This window comes from Rhinolophus sinicus, chromosome 15 (assembly GCF_057876585.1).
Source record: "Rhinolophus sinicus isolate RSI-liver-muscle chromosome 15, RSI-T2T, whole genome shotgun sequence".
Taxonomy (NCBI): Eukaryota; Metazoa; Chordata; class Mammalia; order Chiroptera; family Rhinolophidae; genus Rhinolophus; species Rhinolophus sinicus.
Window position 1 is genome coordinate 98,542,261 of NC_142515.1, and position 20,357 is coordinate 98,562,617.

Here is a 20,357-nt window from a genome sequence, read left to right on the forward strand (position 1 = left end):
CTGTGCCTGCGTTTTCCCTGTCAAATGCGCATAGTACCACTACCTACCTCAGGGTTTCTGTGGCGATTTTACGTAAGTTTATAAAAATAGAATGCTTGGCACTATGCCCAACACATGGTAAATGCTTAATAAATGAAAATTATTATTTTTATTAGAATCTAGGTTCAATACTAGATCTACTACCTGTTAACTGAATGACTTTACAAATATCTATAATTTTCTGAGTTTCAACTTCCTTGTGTACACAAATGGATATAATGTTATCCACTTTGAAAGCTCATTGTAAAAAATTAATGACAAAACTCATTGAAAAATACAGCACAGCACCTTTCTGGCACATAGTAGGGACTCAATGAAATGTTTATTTCCTGCCTCCTTTTCTATGTATCTGTCTGCGTCTGTTTCCATATAATTAGAGAGTGGATTGGAACCTCTAAGATTCTTTCCAGCATTAAGACTTTTTATCCCATCCTAATTGCAGAAAGGACACCCAAGGGCAATGGAATCCCCTTGGAAAAAGCCAAGTGGTCTTGAGAGGCCGTAGTTGTCAGGAAGTGGGGCTCTTAGCAGTTGGAGTCAGGCAAGCCCAGAGAAGCTATTTTGGTCTGTAGTAGTGGGAAGGTGGTGTGAACTCCACTGTCTGGCAAAACAAAATCTGAGCAGATGGAATATTTATAGGCATTCCCCTAGGATTTCATCTCAATCAGAATGGCTGCTAGGGAGAAAGACTGATGAGTGGGAGGTAACTGAACTGCATCTTCCTCCAGCCTTCTTAAAACAGGTCTGAACATTTGAATTTTTTGACAGTGGAATACCTGGGGAGAGCTGGAGTTCTCTAAACTGACCAAATCCAACTCAGCCTTCAGGGAGTGGTTCTTGAGGTTCAAGTGCAGTCAGAATCACCTGCAAAGCTCCTTAAAAATGCAGACACCCTGGCCTCCTCTCTAGAGATTCTCACTTAGTAGGTCTAGCATGGGTTCAAGAATCAAATGATTATAGGTGATGCTGGGACTATAACTTGAGAAACGCTAACCTAGAGTCACCCAGAGGCACATTAAAAGGGAGATACCCCAGATTGAAGCTAATCAATAGGGGCTTTGGTTTTGTTGAGAAGGATGTGGGAGCTTGGCACCATGGGAGGTTTGCTGGAGGCAACAGGAGAGCCATTGAGTGCTGCCACTTCCATTCATTCCAGTCTGCCCCGCCCCCCTTCCCTGCCCACACCATCATGCACTGCTCAGCTTCTCCTCTTAAAAAATGCTGGACAGATTTGTAAAGAATATCAGTTTAAAAAGGGAGCCGAGATTTAGCCTGTCCAGAGAAATACACATGGCTGGCTGGCCCCACATTACTCCCACACCCTAAAAGTGGACCAGGGTCACCCAATCAAGCCTCAGAAGGTCCAGTCGCTTAGTACTGTTAAACGTCAATGAAAACATGCTAGAAACTAGGCACACCTAATAAATTTCTCACCCAAGTTCAAAGATAAATTTAACCTATATGAGGAAAATATAATAGGATTTCTTCGTTTCTATTAAAAATACTTTTATCAAATTCCATTATCATTTTAAAAGTAAACCTTGAAGTGGTTTTTTTCTCCTAAGCAAACTTTACCTAACCCAAACTATTAGAGAGTAGGTAAATATCCTTTGCTTTATCTAACCATCTTCAGGAAATGAAATTCCATAATCTTTCTTGGTAACTCATCTTTATATATTAAAGATTGTTTATCAATTGTCAGACTTCTTTTTTTTCTGATCAAATTAAAGAGAAAGGTTGACTTTTCTAATGCATTTAAATAGGTCAGCTTAAACATACACGCACACACACAGAAAATGTGAATTCTCTGGAGACTCATGATCCAGGTTTTTATTTTTTCATTATAATTATATTACAATATAATCATATTACAGTATAGAAGATAATGTTTTTAATCATCTCACTCAAAGTAATCTCTTTGTAACTCAAATGAGGGGCTACAGAGGTTTTTGTTGTTGTTTTTCAATAGGAAACCAAGATAGTATCTGTCCAGTTGACATTCTTTCTCTTTGACAAGACTGTGGAAGACTAAAGATTAAGATAATTTCCTTGTTTTCCATGATGCTTTTATGCAAAAGTGATGATTTACATAATTTCTTTTCAGTCTCAATTGAATTTCTGAAGCGATTTTTCAAGCAAACTTCCACATGTCTCCAGTGTACACCATCTGTCTCATCTCTCTCTCTCTTTTTTTAAGTATTACAATTATCTCGTAACAGGAGCTGTCAAATCTTTATTCCCCAAGGATTCTTTCTTTTGATAAATGAAAAGGAATTGTATATATTGTTATGTGTAGCTGTATGAATGTGACGGGGGGTTAAAGAAAGGTTAGATGTTCAAAGCAGTTATGGCTAAGTTGACATATTGGAGGAAATGTGATCAGGTAAGATGGCTAGTTTTTAAATCAGATTCTTTGCTCCAGGAAAATGAAGGGATGTTTAGTCAAAAGGTCTGGAGCTCTGACAGCAAAGTAGAATTTGCAGTAGACTTGCTAAGGGTGCTGTGGCCCATACTATAAGCATTAGAGAAAAGATGAAGAAAAAGGATGACCTTACTCCCAGACTGCAAATTGCTTATAAAGTCGGTTGGCATTTGCAAATGGTTGATGCTTTCACTGAGGGAATCAAGTTTTATGTTTATATAGTAAGGGTATACTCAGCAGGAACTTCCAGGAAATCACATGGGTTGCCAAGAAAAAGTGCATATTGAAGTATTATTTAAAAAAATATCCTGGCAAAAACATTTAAAAGGCTTTTTTTAAAAAAAATAAATAAATAAAGTTTGCAAGGAAATGCAAGAGAGAGAATTTATGTAGTACTCAGAATTTACAACCAATATATTTTATAGCATTGCATAAAAATTTTATTTGCAACTCAATTTTAATCAATTTGTAGAGCTCTAATGACTGAAATCTAGTAAGAAGTACAAAGTACAGTTAAAGCTTCAGCTATCCAGAATCCTAGAAGAATGGGTCACTGGAAAACCAACTTTTATTTGGATGAAAATGTTTGTAATGCAGTATAAGTTTCCCTGATTTTTTAAATAAAAGACACAAAAAAGTTAACATTTTCAGATGACTTCAGGCCATTGTTGTAAATATCAGTTAGTGTATAAACGGAATACTTAAGGCTGTGGAGTCATACAGACTTGGGTTTGAGTCCTGGTTCTGAGAATTTTTACTTACGTGACTTTAAGAATGTTATTTAACCTCTGTCAGACTCAGTTTCATCATCTGTAAAATGAAGATAATGGTATCTACCTCATAGGTTGTTGTGAAGCTTAAAAGAACTAATACCTTTTAAAAGAGAGTGCTTAGTAGATTTACACAGCACCCAGGAAGAACTCAGTAAAGCGTAACTAATCTTAGTATTAACATCACTGTCAGTATTGACATCATTATTTTACGTTGAGGAATTTAGGAGCCCTTTTCTCTTAATAACATCAGAATTCTATGTTTTAATCCCGTGATGATGATGATGATGATGATGATGATGATGATGATGATGATGATTGATGATGATCTTTCTTCCATTTCTATGGGCGCCAGAAGCTACCCAAACCTTTTAATGATGAGGGTTTGGAACTGCCATACAAAAGGAAGAGGAGGTGAGGCCCCAACCCAACTATCCCGTTTGTCAGCACTTTTACGTCCCTGAGACAAGCTCCAGACCCATCTCCCACTGAGGTGATCCTTACTGTAAGAACCTGACCCTAAGTCTTCTCACATTCTTGGCCTGCAGTATCCTCTGATGTTTGACTCTCATGCTTGGAATCGTCCTCTCCTCTCTTCACCCACTCTTGGTAAATAGTCATCACCTGTGGGTTTTATCTTAAACTTTTCTGGAACTCTACTATCAATATTTAGTCCTGAGCGTGTTAGTCACTTGTCCCACTTCCGACTGCTGGTTCTCTCAGATCCCAGCCTTCGTGGATGGTGCTTGGCCGCAGGTCTACAGACTATTATTTCTCACTATTGTCACAGTAGCAGTCCTTCTCAGTTAATTTATCCAAACTGCTAGCATCTCAGTAATCGATCGACCCAGACTGTAAAAACTGTTTGTAGAGCAATAGAAATTAGTCAAAATGAAGCAATACCCCCAAAGTTCATCATCTGTTCATTCTTATCTGTATCCACCCCTCCTGTAACCATATATAAAATATATGTACATATAACAGGGAGTTGACTTTGTTTAAAAAATATGGTTATATCTTATATATTTCTTTGTATCTTGATTTTTTCCTCTTAAAAAATTCCTTTTAGTTAACTGGCATAGAGCTAACGTATCCATTATAATAGTTGCATAGTTTTCCATAGAATGGTTGTATCCCAATCATTTTCCTATTAATGGTCATTCACTATTTAGTTTTTTGCTACTAAAAACAAAGATGCAGTAAACATTCTTGCTTCTGTATCTTATGTAGAGAATATATTCCCCAGGATGAAATTTCTGGGTTAAGGGGAATGCAATTTTTAACAGATATGGCCAGATTTCGTTCCACAAAAATGAAACAATTTAGATGTCTACCGTCAAAGTATGAAAATACTCATTCCACATCCTCAAATCACCCTCTTGCTGGCTTCCATTCTTTTTAATTTTGATCATTTGGTAGGTGCCTTATGATTGTCGGATTAATATTTTAAATTGCATGTGCCTGACAATTAATGAGGTAATCTTTTATTTGTTTTTTTTTTTACTTTTACTTGTTTGTTATATACTTGTCATTGGGATTTTCTCTTATTTCAGTTTGTTAGTCTTTATCTTATCAGTTTCATAAGAGCCCTTTGTATGTTAAAGATATTAGCTGAATCTCACATTGGCCTTTGCCAGTATTTTTCCTAATTGGGAATTAGTCTTTTCACTTTCTCTATATTTTTAATATGTATATATAAATTATACATTCATATATAAATTCATTTAAAAATTTTTTGAAGCAATCATATTTACAGAAAAGTTGCAAGTATAATATAAAGAACTTTCATTTTTCTGAAACATCTGAGGCTAAGTTGCCAATATGGTACCTGCCCACACCATCATGCAGTGCTCAGCTTCTGCATGGAGGGAAGGGAAGGGAACTGGATGGAAGGGGAGAGGATGGAAGCTGAAGGAAGGGAAGGGAAAGGAAGGGAAGGAAGGGAAGGGAAGGGAACTCTGGTTCATTTTGTTCTTCTAATTTCTTAGACTGAGCTCTAAGTTTCTCTCTCTCTCTCTCTCTCTCTCTCTCTCTCTCTCTCTCTCTCTCTCTGTCTCTCTCTCTCTCCCTCCCTCCCTCCCTCCCTCCCTCAAATAATAAAGCATTTATGACTATACATTCCCAATAGGATTAGTTAGAGCTGTGTTGTGTATGTTTTGGTATGAAGTTTTCTCCATCACTGTTTGGTAATTTCAGTTTTATTTACATTTTGATGAAGCGTTATTTAGAATGGTGTTTCTTAATTTCCAGGTAAGTTGAGAAGATTTTTTGGGGGGATCCCCTTTCCATTACTTATTCCTTTTTAAAATTATTACAATTAGGGAATGTAGCCTATAACATCTCTACTTTTGTGAATCAGTTTAGATATCCTAGATATTCTCTGGGACCAAAGACAAAATTAACTTTTGTAGATGTTCCATTAAAATAATATATATATATATATATATAATTATGAGATGTAACATTTCATACACCTGTTAGGTCAAATTTGTTGGTTGTTTTACTCTTATTCCTATGTTCCAATTCATTTATTTATTTTGTCTGCTAGATTTGTCTGATTCTGGAAAGGTATATTAAAATCCCCTATGATAAGTGTACTATTACTACATTCCCTTAAGAGTTTTTGCTTTATATATTTAGCTACTATATTGATTGGTAAACATTGTTTATGGTTGTTATTACCTTTACTTTTTATCATTATATAATATTTGTTACAATATTAATATTGCCAAATGACTTCCTGTGGTTTATATTTATTGGAAGTATCTTTATAGCCTCTGATTTCAACCTCTATCACTGTCTCAAGTGTTTTGTTTTGTTTTTTAAGTAACATATGGTCTTTAACCACAATCATAGTTGTCAGTAGATAATATCCTACTGTCTTCTGATTCCAGAGCTGCAGATACGCAGCTAAAGCCAGTCTGATTCTTTTTCTGTGTCAATAATTTGTTTTTCCTTGTCTGGTAGACTGCAGAACTTTGTCATTATCCCTGGAATTAGGACACTTTACTGGACTCTCTCTGGTGTTTTCCTTTTTTTTTTTTTTGCCAATCCTTCCTTGGAACTCAAAGAATCCTTTCTATCTGAAGATTCAAGTGTTTCTTTAGCTCTGTAATATTTTCTTCACCTATTTGTTTAAATATTGCCTCTGCTCCCTCTATTGCATTTTCTTCTTCTGAAATTCTTATTTATTTTTACATTTCTACAAATTTCTGGCTCTACTGGTTCTTTTAAATATTTACTTTACAATTTCTGTCTTTAAATTTTTGCTGTTTCGAGAGATATTTTTTCCCCCACTTGTTCTTGCAGGTCTTTGTTCACTTCTCAAGAGTTGCCATGCTCTTTTTCAATATATCTGCTCTATTTTTAAACTTAAAAATCATGTTCTTGGGTTCCAGTGACAGCAGCTTAATGCTCTAATTGGAGCGCCTTGATTGCACTAATTACTTTTTTTTGTTCAAGTTGCTATGTACTCCTGCCCATCTATTTTGGTCACAGCTGCCCACCCAGGGTGCTCTGCTCATTCTCCCCTCTCTGGCTTTGTTATTTGCCTGCCTGCAATATTATCCACCCTGGGGCCAAGTCTTAAGCAACAGCTATCCCATGGGTTATGGGAGGCTTAGTGGTCTCCACCCCTGTGAACAGATAAGGTATCAGCTGGAAAACTCAGTTTCTCATCCAAGCTTCTCTGGTCTCCAGTTTCCTCAGCTATGAAAGTTCCTTTTCTCCCAGCCTCAACGATGCAGAGGCCTCAGTGCCCCTGTTAACTCATCAGGCCACTCTTGAGGGCCAGAGAGATTGGCAGGTCCTTCCAGGGACAGCTGTGTCTGCTGTAGGGTTGCCAGATAAAATACATTACACGGGACAGACATCATGTATTAGAATTATTCATTGTTTATCTGAAATGCAAATTTAATTGAGTGTCCTGTAGTTCTCTATTTCTCTTTCTCCCTCTCTGGCTAAATCTGGCCACCCCAGTTAGCTGGGTTGTTCTTCCTCTAATCTTTCCTCTTATCTATGGGGACCATGGACCAAGCTTTTTCCAGTAAATCTGGAGCTCTGACCCTTCCCTCGGGCGCCTGTCTGAGGCCCCAATCTCTCTCCCGCCTGGAGGATGTCAAGGTCCACGTCCAGTACCAGCTCTCTCTACAGTGGATCCTCACAGCACTGAAGGGCCTGTGTATCCTTCCTTCCCCACTCCAGGGCTCCACGCAAGGAGGTCACAGTTAACAGAGTTGGGAGAGGAAAGAGCACTGCTGAGGGACACACTTAGGCAGCTTCATAAAATACGTGATGAAAATTATTCTTATCCTCCCCTCTGGAGCCAACCAATCTATCAATTATGTAGAAAACAAGCAAAAATCTTTTCAGACCTGCACACACGCAGAAAGCCTATCTCTCAAGTATTTTTCTGAAGAACTAAGGCGAAGATGTGCTCGAGCAAATAAGGGAGTAAACAAGAAAGTAAAAGATACGGATCTGAAACAGAATTGGGTCAAACCAAGGAGCACAGCGACAGGAAGTTCCAGAGTATTAGTTGTGCAGTTGGACTAGCGAGGAATCAAGCCAAATGGCGGTAGAAGGACAGAACAACAGAAGGGAGAGATATCCATACTTTAAATACTGTGTTTGTGATAATGGAAGAAGGTAAGGATATGATTAAAGACAGACAATCCAAGTTCTTCCAGTCAACTTTTATTTGAGATGTGATCAGATTATTCAGGGTGGTTTTCAGATCAGGGATCTCTCTCAGAGTCGATCCTATTCAGATTCATAACCCCAGGGTCAAGTTGAAATCAAAACCAGTCTCTGAAGATGAATGTTAATTTTTTAAATACTTAAACCTCTTCATTTTAAACATTATAATTTCCAGTTTTCCTAAAACTTTTATAGAGTATGGACTTTTAAAGATTCTTATTGTTTATCTGCCTTAGAAATAATGGTTTAGACATGCAGCTAACATATACCACATATACTACATTATTTGACTATTAGAAAACAAGTGAGTATCCCACGTAGTCATAGATAATAAATCTATGAATTTGGTGTTTCTGAGAGAAGTAAAATGCAACTTCCATAATTAAAAAAATGATGTAAATGAATAGGCAATCTGAATAATGCTATGTCTGTTAAAGAAATTGAATCAATAATTAATAACCTTCCAAACCAGAAAGCACCAGGCCAAGATGGGTTCACTGGTGAATTCTACCAAATATTTAAGGAAGAAATTATATCATCTCTCCACAATCTCTAAGAAGACAGAAACAGAACAAATACTTTCTAACTCGTTCTATAAGGCCAGCATTAGCTAATACCAAAACCAGACAAGACATTAAAAGAAAACTACACACCAATATCTCTTGTGAACATACATGCAAAACTCCTGCTCAACAAAATAGCAAACTGAATCCAACAATGTATGAAAAGAATTATAAACCATGATTAAGCGGGGTTTATCCCAAGTTAGCAAGAGTGGGTCAACATTTGAAAATTAGTTCATGGAATCTATCACATCAACAGGCTAAAGAAGAAAAAAAATCACACAATTATATCAACAGATGCACTGAAAGCGTTTACAAAATCCAACACCTATTCATGATAAAATCTCTCAGTAAACCATGAATAAAGAGAACTGCCTCACTTTGATAAATAACATTTACAAAAACTCTACAGAAAACATCATAATTAATGGTGATAAACTTGAGGCTTTTCCACTAAGATCAAGTACGAGGCAAGGATGTCCCCTCTCACCACTCCTTTTCAACATTGTACTGGAAATCCTAGAAAATGCAATATGACAGGAAAAGGAAATAAAAGGCATACAGACTGAGAAGGACTAAGTAAAACTCTTTGTTCACAGATGACATGATTATCTATGTAGAAAATATAAAAGAATCGATAAGAAAACTCTTGTAACTAATCAGTGAGTGCAGCAGTTGCAGGCTACAAAGCTCATATACAGACATCAATGTGCTTTCCTGTACACCAGCAAAGAACAAGTGGAATTTGAAATTTAAAACACAATACCATGTACACTTGCAACTCCCAAAATGGAATACTTAGACATATATCTAACAAAGTATGTCCAAGATTTATATAAAAACAACAAAATTCTGATGAAAGAAATCAAAGAACTAAACAAATGAGAACATATTCCATAGTCATGCATGGGAAGAGACATGCATGTCAGTTTTTCCTAACTTGATGTATAAATTCAACGCAAGTGCAATAAAAATCACAACAAACAGTTTTCTATAGATATAGATATATCTAGATACAGATATATCTAGATACAGATATATATATATATATATATATATATATATATATATATATATATATATATATATATAAAACATTCTAAAGTTTATATGAAAAAGCTAAAGACCCACAATAACTAATACAATTGAAGTCAAAGAACAAAGTCAGAGGACTGACACTAAAAAGACTTACTATAAAGCTACAATAATTAAGATAGTAAATCCTTGGTGGAATAATAGACAAATCAACAGAATAGACAGCGCAGAAATAGACCTCCATAAATATAGGCAACTGATCTTTGATGGAGCAGCGGCAATACAATGGAGCAAAGCTTGTCTTTTCACCAAATGGTACTAGAAGAACGACATCCACACTTTTAACAAAAAATTAACTGAAAATGGATCAGAGCTAAATGTATTCACATAAAACTATAAAACATAACATAGAAAATTCAAATGACTGGGTTTGGTGAAGATTTTTTTCCTTTTTTTTTTTTTTTTTTGGTGATGATCTTTTAGATACAACACCAAAGCACTAATAAGGTGGACTTCATTAAAATAAACATTTCTGTTCTTCAAAAGACATTGTCAAGAGAATGACCAACAAGCTACAGACTGGGAGAAAATATTTACAAAAGACATATCTGATAAAAGACTGTTATGCAAAATATATAAAGATCTCTTCAACAATAAGAAAACTACCCAGTTTTAAAAATGGGCCTAACACCTTAGCACACACCTCACCAAAGAAAATATACAGTTGGCAAATAGCACATAAGAAGATGCTCTACATCATGTGTCATAAGGGAAATGCACATTAAAACAACAATGAATTACCACCACACACCTATTAGACAAAACACCAGAACACCAGCACCAAGTGCTGGTGAGGATGTGGAGCAACAGAAACTCTCATTCCTTGCTGGTGGGAATGCAAAATGGTGCAGCCACTTTGGAAGACAGTTCGGTGGTTTCTTCCAAAACTAAACATGCTCTTACTACATGATCCAGCAATCATGTTCCTTGATATTTACCCAAAGATATTGAAAAATGATGTCCACACTAAAACCTGCACAAAATATTTACAGCAGCATTACTCATAATTGCCAGAACATGGAAGCAACGAAGGTGTCCTTATGTAGCTGAACAGATAAACTGTGGTACATCCACACTCAGTGCTAAAAAAGAAGTGAGCTATCAAGCCATGAAAAGACATGGCGGAAACTTAAATGCAATTTGTAAGTGAAAGAAGCCAGTCTGAAGAGGTTACGTATTGCATGATTCTAACTATATGACACTCTGGAAAAGACAAAACGAGGGAGACAGTAAAAAGATCAGCGGTTACCAGAGATTAGGAGGAAGAAGAAAGAAACAGGCAGAACATAGAGGATTTTTAGGGCAGTGAAACTACTCTGTATGATACTATGATGGTGCATACATGTCATTACATATTTGTTCAAACCCATAGAAATTACAACACCAAGAGTGAACCCTAATGTAAACTCTTAACTTTGAGTGATAATGTGTCTAATATAGGTTAATCAATTGTAGCAAATGTAGTACTCTGGTGGGGAATGTTGATAATGGGGGAGTCTATATGTGAGGGGGATGGGAAGCATATGGGAAATAAATTCTGTTATACACATTCTCTCTCTCTCTCGGCTAGTGAGGAAAAAACTGTGTGTGGGGGGGGGGGTAATATATATATCCCCATCTTTTATAAAAAAGCAAAAAAGTTTTTAAAATGTTTATTTACCTCGATTTCCTCATCTGTAAAGTGAAGCTAATAACAATAACAGGTGCCTTCGATGAGTGTGGAGAGGATCGAATGAGTTAAGTATGGAGAGCAGTGCCTGGCACGTGGTAAGCACCATATCAGCATTAGCTACTGTAACTAATGAATGAGCTATACTGTGCTATTGGAAAAATAAGCTCAAGCATCAACTTGGTATTAGGAATGATGTAAGTTTGTAATTACTGTAGAAAATTATATCACTACACAAATAAACTACAGAATCGAAAGTATTCCTTTAGCTGCTATAATTCAGTAGTAGCTGCAACATAGTGTTTAGACTGTGCAAGTTAGTGAAAACTGAGCAGTAAATAATGTACTTGGAATCATTTCATACAAACTAAAACAATCCTCTCCAATAAAGCACTATAGCTCGCAGAAATTTAAAAGCAAGCTAATATAGATATATGTCAAACAAATACTGTGAAAAACTGCTGCGAGACCATGATGCCACCTGCTTCTGCGTAGACACTCACAAGGCTCTGAAATCTTCTGAGCATGAAAAGTTTGCTCGGATAATGAGATTGTCACTAGGACCGCGTCTTGGCTCAAAGCCCCTCGTTTATTTCTGGTTTTCAATCATGCTCTCGGCATAGCACAAATGCTCAAGAACATTTATCATCCCTGTTCATGTTACCAAAGCAGACAGGATTTGCTGTTCCGTGCCATGAGAGGGGTGCATGGAGTGAGGGCACCTGCTGTCCTTCCCATGCCGGGGAGGCGACAGCTAATAACAAGTGAGGGCCTGGCGTGGGCCTGGCGTGCCCTGGGCCCTGCCTTGCTGGAAGATAGGATTATAGGTCGCAGGTCACGGGTGGCCTGTGGCTCCCTTGGGCCGGCTGGTCATCAGACAGCCTGTGACATCCCTTTCACTTCCTGTCCCCAGTGTGCAGCATTCTCCTTCTCCCATCCTTCCTCTCCCTTCTGGTAACGGGGAGGCTGAGGCCAGCCTGACGCTCTCTGTAAGTGGACAGAGTGGGGTGCAAATGTCCAGATCTCAGTTGGGAGCAGAAGACCCCAACAAACTACTGTTCTAAGCCTCATTCTCCAACATGGTTTCCTTCTCAGCCATTTATCAATGTAATATCACTTATTCCATATAAAATTATTAATATAAATGTTACGCTGTGATCCACATTTGATGGCTGATTCTTACATCTAGCCGTAGAGGGCAAGAGGAACAAACAGTAGAGCTCGGGGCCTGAACTGCTTCACATACCCAACAGTTTAGTTGAGTAAAACAGCATAGGAAGCATTTGTAGAGCAAGCACTAAGCATCTGTGTATCCACACACACAAAACACATCCCCCCAAGCCCCCCCCCCCATGGGTTGCTTCCTTAGAATTATTAAAGTGATTGTAAATTTTCTCATAATAGTCCTAGGATGACAGGCTGATAGGGTAACGTGGAGGCAGTCCCGGATCTGAATTGTCAGCCATCTATTAGGTATAAGGTCCTCAGGCAAGTTACTAATCTTTTTCTTTTTTAAGTTTATTGGGGTGACAACGGTTAGTAAAGTTTCAGGTGTACAATTCTGTAATACGTCATGTATATATCACATTGTGTGTTCACCACCCAAGGTTACCAACCATCTTAAGCCTCAGTTTCCTGAGCTAAAAGAGGTACGAATCTTACATAGGTCATCGGGCTCCATGAACTAATATGTAAAGGACCTACTGTCAGAAACGGGAGAGAAGGGCACACAGAACTCAATCCATGCCCACGTTTTCCCTTTCAGGCGCAATGCAGGTGGGTCTACAGGCCATCCCCAACCCCGACTATCTTGTGCCTCTACCTAGTAGCTTCAGAAGCCCCGACTGCTCTATCGTGAACCCAATTCAATGGGGCGTCTCCGGGCTTCTGCAAGATCAATCCGTGGACATTGCAAGCTCACTGTTTTTAGGTAGACTGGAACTATGCCCCAGTTACAAAATCTGAGCTAATGATGACAACTTAGAAAAATTCTTATAGCTTTAGCACCGCCCCATATCACCTCTGACAAGACCTACCCCTGTTGGGAGGGAGTGGTCTCATGTATGTATTAAATTACATGCCAAGAAAAACTACCTTAGGACTGGCCCAGGAATCTTGCCAGTAAAAACCCCAGGAGTACCTCCAAACAGGTGTCCTAGAAATTCAAACCACGGGTTGGCACAGCAGATTGACTTCAAAGGTAACCCTCCTGTATATATATTTCAAACATGCAAGTGTGAAAGCTCATGGAGGCCATAATCTCAAATTAAATAATACAGTAAACCTCTTATATAAGCCAGATTACAATTAACAGCCACTTTACTGTCAGAGTAAGATAACGTTGTGTGCAGAAAATTTGAATTAAGAATGCATGAAAGTAACATAATTTTTCTACGATGGCTTAAAATATCTTTGAAATTTAATTGTTATTTAGGCTCTCAGGACAATGCTGTCTTGGAATTCCATCCATAGGTGATTAGCTTGAAAGGAGCCAGCCTATCTCTGCTGTTGAGCAAAGTGAGGTCACCATGAGCTGTCAACACTGAAAAGGGGGGGGACCCTGACACATGGGCTGCCAAGGTTCGGGTGTCAGGAAGAGTGTGGACATGAGGCCAGACCCCAACTATGAAATGCAAGCAAGTTGGAGATAGACTGGGCTCAGAAACCTAACACATTTTATCACTGACTTATTCTTACGAGCTATGCCATGCTGCTCACCCTCAGACGATCCACTCCTGAAGGGTTTCTGTGTCCACAGTGGGCAGCTAGTAGCATCTGCTTTGAAATTTTTTCTGCCCTTTTTTTTTTTTTTTTTACTGGAACTATTTCTGCCTTTTTTTTTCTTTTTCTTTTTTTCTTTTTTAAATGGAACTCAGGATCTCAGGGTAACAGGCAGAGGATTCAAGTACGAAAGTGGGTCTAAAGCTGTTCCTGAGAAAAGTCTGTACTTGTGTGGCCACCCTCTTTGTGAACATGGGGGACAGCCTACTACTCCGGAAAAGACACAGGCTCGGCTCCACAACTCCCATATTGGAACAGCATCTCTACACGCTCCTCTGTTGTTTCCCTAAAGGCACTGAGTGGAATCAGAACGAGAGAAGAGCAGTACCTCAGCCCTTACTGGGCAGGAAATCATTACACTGTTTGCCACCCAGCTCTTACAAAGAGCACTGCAGAGGGGCAGTATTCGGGGACTGTCAGGAAGGACGAAGTATCTAGAATTCAGCAGTGCTAGGCTCTCTAAATGCTACCTTAATGCAAGGCGGCCCACGGAACACTGTGCTGTACACCCCTGTCCCTCAGCACTTAATGCTACAGTCATCTTGACTGAATTATACTTTAATGTTTAGCATTCAGATTTTATTGAAGAGGGCTGTAGGTACCACTCACGTGAAATCTGTTTTTGTATTTGTTGCAAAAACAGAAAACGCCTATTGAGAACATTATTCATGTCAGTGCCATCTCAACATCCATGATTTTAACTTACGTGAAGCAACCATTTATGCTTGGAAAGTGGGTAGGAAGAGGGAAATTACTGAAATGATGGAACTTACAATAAGTAAAAATTTCCTTGTGCGTGTTCTATTTATTACATACCACATGGCTCTACATATGTTGTATATATGTACCCCTTATTTTATGGACAATATAAGGAATTTTACAAGAGTAATTCTGATTACATGTAGTTTATTCTTAGACCCTCATCTGGAACTCATGTGGAAAACCAGGCCTGGCTGGACTGCGTCACGTAGGGTGCGCTCTCTGACCTGCTAGGGCTCCTGGCAGGCCAGGCCCATGGTTCCGTGAGCTGAAAGGCTAACCCTACTGAAAAGCAGTTTCCTGCCTCTCTCCAGTGGGTGTGGCATTTCCACTCACGTGTCAGACAATGCTCCCTGACAGTCTACGGCCCACTGCCTGGACTTGAGCTCTGCCCACCTGTCAGTGTGCTGCCTGCTCAGCTCACAATCTTTGGTTTCTTCTGCCAGTTTCCGTGTCACTTGGCCATCAGCCTCTTAGCAGCAGGGCTCTCTCTTACTCTTTGTTCCACCAGCATTTAGCAAAGTATCTGGCACATAATAAATGACAAATAAATGTTTGTTGCTCAGAACTTATCTGCGTGTGGCTTAATCATTGCTCCTGATGCAGCATTCCTGAGAACAAGCCACTGATAACAACCTCCAACTCAGCAATCTTCTCTTTCTGTGCCCAGCCTTGCAAGCGTTGCTAGGAGTAATTACTTTACTAGGAGTAAACCTGGGCATCTATTCTGTAAAGGCCACTTATGAAAAATAATTTTTAGTGTCTAGTATTAGGAAAATACTTTTGTCCTAGGGACTAGTACACTTTCACTTTTCCAATAAGAGCCCATATAAATCATCACCTCTTTCCTTTTTTTTGCAAGAGTTGCCAAGAACATCAAAATAAACTTAAGTAATGTTAGAGACACTGTATGGACATTTTCAGGTACCATTTTTATATGCTTTCTTCTCTTTGATCCTGATTTTTGGTTTTGGGATTCTACGACAGGTTTTCTCAATGTGTGATCCAGAAACCACCTGCATCAGAAACTGGAGGTTAACTACTAAAAATGCTGATTCCTCGGCCTCTCCACAGTCCTATTCATCAGAATCTCTAGAAGTGAGACTCAGGAATATGTGCATTACACAAACACCCCAGGTACTCTAATGCTCAATTAAATTTGAGAATCCCTGGTCCATTTTTATATGCTATTTGTTATAAAATACCCCGTATTCTCTTGGAAAAAAAGGGAATTTATAATATAAGAAAATAGCCTACATAATATGATGATGATAGCCTTAGGCAATTTAACAGCGTTATTTAACATAATTAATGTATTACTTCATTTTTACTTGACCTTTGTACAATGTATGAAAATCATTCTCTATTAAGATTTATGTTTGCAGTGTTCTACAATAAATACCTATGACTTTTTTCTTCAGAAATTAAGATAGTATGAAGAGGGTGTATTAAGTAAAACAAAAAGCAGTGCCTAAGAGCTAGAAATAAACTGAATAGTATATTCATTCAGTGAAATATTTATTGAGGGCCCCTCTGCTCCAGGAGGTGTGCGCTGGCTGGGACACACTGCAGTGAACAAGACTCAGTTCCTGCCTTCAGCCACAGAGTCCAGAAAACGATGCCAAAACAATTGTTTACTATCCCCAGAGAAATGGGTCCCTTTCAGTACACACAGGAGCAACCAGAGGGCTCTACAAGAACCACAGGCGTCTCTGGGCCTCTTCTGTTTCCTCTCCTCTCCTTTCCCTACCACACCTTCCTCCCAGTCGTCCCTCCCAGAGTCCTGGCTCCTTGCAAGAGAGACTCTGCCTTCCTGCCAGTTGCAGAGATTAGGTGTATGTCCCAGTGGAACACCTAAAAGACCAGCAAACCACCCTCCCAGGATTAGTTGACTCACACAAGTCTCTGTTTTGGCAAAGTATCCCCTTTCCACCCTGCCCTAAGGAGGTACGGAGAGGGGAGAGCAAGGAACTGGGCTTCTGAATGGAACCCAGAGTAGTAGCCAGAGCTAGCCCCTGGGGGGGGGACGGGGCAGGAGGAAGGGGTGTTCAGGGCAGAGGGGATGCCCCTGTAAGTACCTGGAGACAAAATACCTGTAGCACTTGGTAATGAGGGAATTTCAAGCCATTCTAAATCCCTGGGAAGTCATTTTAAATCCTACTCTTATGTCAAGGTTCCATTTGAATTACAACTTCTCTTTGAAATTTCTGGGATTATGCTGCTCTCATCCATCTCCTCCTTTTCTAGGAGTCTCCAGTATCTATCATCATATTGTATGACTTGACATGTCATTTTATAGTGACTTCTTTTGTTCACTTATTTAACATGAACAAACTGGTTTCCTTCACTAGACCATTAACTAGGGCAGGAACTGTGCTTTATAGTTTTCTTTTTTAATAATAGCTTTATCGACATAAAATCCACAAACCATACGGTTCACCTGTTTAAAGTATACAACTCATGATTTTTAGTATATTCGTAGAGTTGGACAACCATCATCCCAATCAATTTTACAACATCATCATCCCCCAAAGAAATGCTAACCCCGTTAGCAGTCACTCCCCATTTCTCTATGTTGTGGGTTAAATTGTCTCCCAAGAGATATGTTCAAGTTCTGACACCGGAACCTGTAAATGTGACCTAATATGGAAGCAAGTTTTTTGCAGCTATAACCAAGTTAAGATGATGTCATACTCGATTAGAGTAGGCCCTGAATCCAGTATGACTGATGTCTTTATGAGAGGAGGGAAATTTAGATGCAGAGACACAGACATGTAGGGGAGAAGGCCATGGGAAGACTGCGAGAGATTGGAATGATCCTTCTACAAACTAAGGAAAGCAGACTACCAGAAGCTAGAGGTGAAGAAGGATTCTTCCTTAGGTTCCTAGGACCTTCTTCCTTCAGAGCGTGCATGGCCCTGCCAACACTGATTTTGGACTTCTCACTTTCAGAACTGAGAGAATAAATTTCTAAGCCACCCAGTGTGATTCTTTGTTATGCCAGCCATAGGATACTAATGCACTCACTGCCCAGCAACACCCCTAAATCCCACCCTAGGCAAACACTCATCTACTTTCTGTTTCCATAGATGAATATATCATAGCAATTTTATATAAATGGAATCATACAATGTGTGATCTTTCTCTTTGACTTAGTATGTTTTCACTCTGTATAAGGTTCATCTATGTTGTAGCATGTATTAGCACTTCATTCCTTTTTATTGCTAAATAGTCTTCCATTATACGGGTACACCACATTTTGTTGATCTGTTCATCAGTTGATGGACCCTTGGGTTGTTTCCACGTTGGACTATTATGAATAATGTTGCTATGAAGATTCATGTACAAAGTTTTGTGTGGACATGTTTTCATTTCTCTTGAGTGTTTACCTAGGAGTCAGATTGCTGAGTCATGTGGTGACTCTATACTTAACCTTTTGAGGAAACACATCCCTTTTCCACGGTAGCTGTACCATGTGATATTCCTGTCAGTAATGTCTGAGGGTACCAGCTTATCCACGTCCTTTCCAACACTTGTTTTTATCTGCCTTTTTTTTTTTTTTTTTTAAATTATGGCCATCCTAGTGGATGTGATACGGTATCTCCCTGTGATTTTGGTTTGCATTTCCGTGATGGGCAGTGAAGTTGAGCATCTTTTCATGTGCTGATTGGCTGTCTCTTTTAGACAAATGTCTATTTAAATTTTATCCCGTTTTTTCAATTGGATCATTTTCATTGGGTCATTTTTGTTAATGAGTTGTAAGAGTTCTTTTTATGTTCTGGATAATTAGGTTGTCTTTTGCGTATTGAGCTGTGTTTTTATATTTCAGAGTTTTTAAATATTCCGCAGCGCACCTAACAGTACTGAGCATATGATGGGATTGTGTTTGAGCTCTTGTGCATTTCTGGGGTTCAGAAAGGATTACTTGGCTTTCATTTGATATTTAACAAATATGCTGGAATAAGTTTTCCAGAGTTGCTGGGTCAAAAATTGGAGTAAAGCAAGGAAGTTACTATTTACTGACCACCCACCATCGGCTAAATATTGTTAGTGGGTGCTCCTCACCACAACCTGAGATGCTGGTTATTACCCCAAAGAAACAGGTGAGCACCAAGCAACTGCTGACCAGACATCACACAGTGGATAAGCAGTCGACCTGCTTTTGTCTCGAAAGCCTGTGCTCTTTAATCTTCCTGCCCCTTTGTCCCTTCATGAAGTGGTAAAACAAAGAGATATCAACACCGGAGGACTTGCTCCTCAGGCCTCCGACTTCCTGCCTCACCTGAGGAACTGCAAACACTTCCTGTGGTTTTATTTTTCTTTCAGCTCATAAATGAATAAAAGCCATGCAAATGCTTCTCTTGCAGTGAAGTCTAGGAATATAGGTAGAGTGCCAATTCTTCTGTTAAAAACTGAAGCCCAGAAAAATAGGAATACGCCTCAATTCACTCAGTGGGAAAAGAAAGAACATGTGGTTCTGGAGTTCAAGTAGAAAGTACATGAGCCTGACAGAGGTTACCTGCGTGTGCATGCTTCATGATCTTCTGGCACTTTCCAGGCCGTCCAGAGTGCAAATGGTTTCTGCAGCTCACGATGCTGGCTCCAGGCCAGTGGCATGCTCATTTGAACTGCAGCCAAACAGCCTCAGTCGGACTCATTGCCTGAACATGTGACTGGCGTGCTCGTGTTCCTGCCGCAGAGTGTGTGCTCTCCCGGAGACACGCTGGCATCTAATTCTCAAAGATCCCATTTCATTTTTCATAGACAAGTGTCTTCACCCTCCCAACCCTAAAAATAGAGGTGCAATGAAGATATAGTTTGGAAGGTCTTGAAAGCTCTCTATAAAATCCCCCAAAACCTTTAAAATCCTAAGATTCATCTCTGGGAAACGGAACATCTGATTATCTTAATCTGCAGCCTATTCTGGACATTTCTGAGAAAAAAAGCCATCTGAAAGCCATTCCTGTTTGTAAATAAAGTATTTCCTGAAATGTCAAAGTTACAATATCAGAAAGTAGAAAAACAAAAATTAAAAGGGAAATAATTTCTTGAAACTACCCAAGTCGCTTATGGGCAAGACAACCTACAGCTCTCAGAAGAAACATGAGAATAAGATTAACGAGACCCGATCACTAGTTTAATTTGACTTATTTCTACAGTGCTGCCCATGCAGAGATAGAGAAAGAAATTGTTTTGCCAGGAGATAAGGCTAAAACATGTCTGGGAAAGAAAATCCACAGGAACACTGCTGCTTATTCAAGAGAGATCACGTCTGTGCTGACAGATTCTTTGGGTTATTCCTCGCATTGCACGTTCCTGAGTAGTTCTGTCCTATGTGTAGACCTGCTTCCTGCCAAGGCAGGCTGCATGAATGCCCACTGGATACCATTTCTTGCCAGAATTTCAGGGAAAATGGACAGTGCAATTTGGCTTCCCTGGTCATAGAAAGGGGCGAAGAAATGTTTGTTTTCCCCAAAGGCCAGCTGACAAAGGCTGTGCTGCCCCAGAAGTCCAGCCCTGGTCCTTCCCTGCTGCTGAGAGTCAAGCATAGCCTCTGGGTC